General features: G+C 41.7%; 1 pseudogene; it reads right to left on the minus strand.

Annotated features, from left to right (window-relative positions):
- Window positions 1–1,716: 1,716 nt before the first annotated feature.
- Window positions 1,717–3,537, minus strand: LOC149468412 (general transcription factor II-I repeat domain-containing protein 2 pseudogene; annotated as a pseudogene).
- Window positions 3,538–3,786: the final 249 nt, after the last annotated feature.

The following is a 3,786-nucleotide window of genomic DNA, read 5'->3' on the forward strand; positions in this document are numbered from 1 at the left end:
AAGAGGATGGCAACCCTGAAAACACTGTGCAAGGTAGAACGGTCCCGGATGGTGACAAAAACTAGGATTTCTCCTACTCTTGCAGAAACAGACTTGAATGTAAAACTGGAGTACTTTAAGAACATATTAAATAAAGGTGTTAGCCAGTGTATCCCTATGGTCAACACATATATGCAGAGCTTTTTTTTTAGCGGAAACGTGGGGAACGCATTTCTGGCACCTCCAGCACTGAATGTATGTAATAGCAAGGGGTGCTGGGGTGTGCTGAAGGGTCTATTGGTGCTGGCTGCTGGGGCATCTATTTTTGCTGGAGGGGATCTAATTTTTAGGGGGGTCTATTGTTGCTGGTGGTAAATCTACTGTTGCTGGGGGGGTCTTATGTTGCTAGGGGTTCAGTTGTTGCTGGGAGGGATCTACTATTGAGGGAGAGATCTATTAATGATGGTTGCTGGGATATCTGTTGTTGCTGGTGTGGATCTATTGTTTCTGGGGTGGTATCTTGTTGTAGGGGGTCCATTGTTGCTGGGGGAGGGTTTATTGTTGTAGAGGGGATCTATTGTCACTGGAGAGGTCTATTGTTGCAGGGGATCTATTGTTTCTGTGGGGTCTATTGTTCCTGGCTGAAGGGGATCTATTTTACTACTTTTCTTGTAATTATTAACACATTCCATGCAAATTACTTATACTGGGAGGTAGGTAGTGGGTGAAACCAAGGGACGGTGCTCGGAGGTGTGTAGGGGGCAAAGACATGGAGTGATTCAGAAAGGGGGAGTTCCTTCACCTCTTCTCTGAGAAAAAAAACCCAAAATTTAAGAGAGCTAAGGGTAAGGGTTGCTAACCTTTAACATAAAAAGGCATATAAAAGAGAACAAAATGGCCTTTAAAAAAAATAAAGCAGAGGGGTCATTGTCAGCATTCAGAGCAGCTAAAATAGGTAGCAAGAGACACATAGTGAAGGAGAGTAAAAACAAATCTCAACAAATGTTTTAAATATATTTAGCCCTGGTTCACACCAGTATGATTTCAAGTGTGACATGCGATTTACAAATCACGTCTGATCTTAATCAGTGCGATTTGAAGTAGCATTATTTCAAAAACAGTTCTTTTTTCTGTTTTCATTGCAACTTGCATTGACCTCTGTTAAATGAAGTTGCAACCCAGAGTGAAATCAGAGGTACAAATTGCACTGATCTGTGGCTTTGAAATTGCGCTACTTCAAGTGAAGTAGCGCAATTTCAAAGTTGCATTCAGCGTGAACCAGGACTTAGGGTCCTTTCATATAGGCCAGGGGTGTCCAAACTTTTTTGGAAGAGTGCCAGATTTGATGAAGTGAACATGTGCGAGGGCCGACCATTTTGCCCGACATTCTGATGAACCATTAAAATTAAATGCAAATGAACTATTTTATGCAAAAGTTTATTGAAAACGGCATATTTTTCATTTTGTGACTTGGATGACAAATCTAAACAGGTGTTAAATCACTCTGCCTTTAATCTAAAAAAAACAGGAAGCTGAAATATGTCAGGAACATTAGAAAGTACATTACACAAAGTATGAAGGTTGTCTGTCAACTTTTAAGTTCAAAAAATGTGAACAGGAACATAACACCAAGTATACATGTGTTCAAATATATTTAGAACTGATTTAGACCAACTGACATTAACTGAGATTTTACAATGTATTCCTCTCAATTGAAAAAAAAAAAACTTGACTGCACTAATGTGAAGGGTGAAACTGAGATCTGGACTGCAGTACATAGACTAGGTCTGGTTCAAAGGCCGTGGTTTTGATGCGCAAAATGTCACGCAGGTGAGAGTCACTTAGTCTTGTCCTCACACGGTTCTTGTTAAAGTTCATAACAGAGAATGTCTTCTCACACAAATATGTTGAGCCAAACAAGCTCAACATTTTCTTAGCCAATGTTCGAATCTCTTGAAACCGGCTCTTATCCAGTTGGCGGTAAAAGTTCACAAGAGAGAGCTGTTGGTGACGACTGCGTAACTCGCTGTCACAATGCAGCTCAATGAGCTCAAGCTGCAGCTGATCTGGAGCATCATCGGGGTCAACAGAGAATGGAGAGGAGAAAATGCTGATCTCCTTTTCAATAGCTGCAAAATCTTGAAAGCGCCGTTTAAACTCCCCAGCCAGAGATGCGATGTCCGCTGCATACCTACTCGTTTGTGCACTGATATCATCCTGTGGAAAACTGTTCATTATTTCCTGCAACGCTGAAAAGTGAACAGTATTGGGCTGCGTTTGTGACAAATGCCTTAGGAAAAGTTGCAGCTTTGTTCCAAAGGCTTTGAGGTGTGAATAAAGCTGGTTCACCGCTGCATCTTTGCCCTGAAGACTCGTGTTCAGTACATTCAGATGCTTTGTTATGTCGACTAGAAACCCCAAATCAGCCAGCCAAATAGGATCAGATAGTTCTCGCATCGGTTGTCCCTTTGTTTCCAAGAATTCTCCAATTTCCTTTCTGAGAGAGTAGAAACGCTGCAGTGCAGACCCCCGACTGAGCCATCTTACATCATTATGATATAAAACATCTTCGTATTCAGCCTGGATATCCAGTAAAAACTGTTTAAACTGGCGGTGGCACAGGGCTTTAGAGCGGATGCAATTAATGGTCTTTAGCACCGGTTTCATAACATGATCATATTTGAGATGTTTAGCACAGAGAACTTGTTGATGAATGATACAATGAAGTTTGATAGCGTTGCCTCCTTCTTCAATCACCTTGTTACAGATTAGGGTTGATAATCCACTTCGTTCACCAGTCATGGCAGGTGCCCCATCAGTAATAATCCCAGTAACCTTGTTCCAAGGCAGTTTCATGTCATCTATGGCAGAACTAACAGAGACAAATAAATCTTTTCCTCTTGTTTGGTCCTTAAGGCTCTGGAGGTCAAGCAGCTCCTCAGTCACATTCATTTCATCATCCACCCCTCTCAGAAAAATCAGCAACTGAGCTGTGTCAGAGAGGTCCGTGCTTTCATCACAGGCTATTGAAAAGAAGTTAAAATCAACTCCTTTTGACGTTAACTGTCTCTTAATATCTGATGAAATTTCTTCAATTCTCCTTGCTACAGTGTTACGAGCCAGGCAAATGTTGGCAAACTCTTGCTTCTTCTCGGGACAGATATTCTGCACCATTTTCATGATACATTCTTTGATAAACTCACCCTCAGCAAAAGATTTGCAATTTTTAGCAATTAACGCTGCCACCTCATAGCTAGCCTTTGTGGCATTTTCATTTGATTCATGGGCTCTTGTAAAAAATCGCTGTTGTGACATTAAAACCGCTTCAAGTTGCTTCAACTTTTCACTGCGGTCGCGCCCTGTTAGCTTGTCGTATGTGCTATGTCTCGTCTGGTAGTGTCTCTTGATATTAAATTCCTTATAAACAGCCACAGTCTCTTGGCATATCAGACAAACACAGTGATTCCGTATTTCAGTGAAAAAATATTCCACTTTCCACCTGTCCTGGAAGCGGCGGCCCTCACTGTCAACTTTTCGTTTCTTATTTGTAGTTGCCATTATAAAAATTGGCCAGAAGGGGAGAAGTTATGTAGAGACTACGAGGAGCAGAGGGTGGAACAGCAAAGATAGGATACTGTAACACAGGCAGACAATAGCAGGCAGTGCAATAGTAACAAATCAGATCATCATGGCATTATAGCACAGTGATGGACAGTCAGGGGTTAATGAAGGGTATTACCAGATTCCTATATGCTCCCTTGTCTGCTTTAATGTATCCTGAGCACAGCCCTGCCTGCCTGTCAGTGT

Source organism: Staurois parvus, unplaced genomic scaffold (genome assembly GCF_062004578.1).
Source record: "Staurois parvus isolate SC_StPar_1 unplaced genomic scaffold, SC_StPar_1.0 ptg000087l, whole genome shotgun sequence".
Taxonomy (NCBI): domain Eukaryota; kingdom Metazoa; phylum Chordata; class Amphibia; order Anura; family Ranidae; genus Staurois; species Staurois parvus.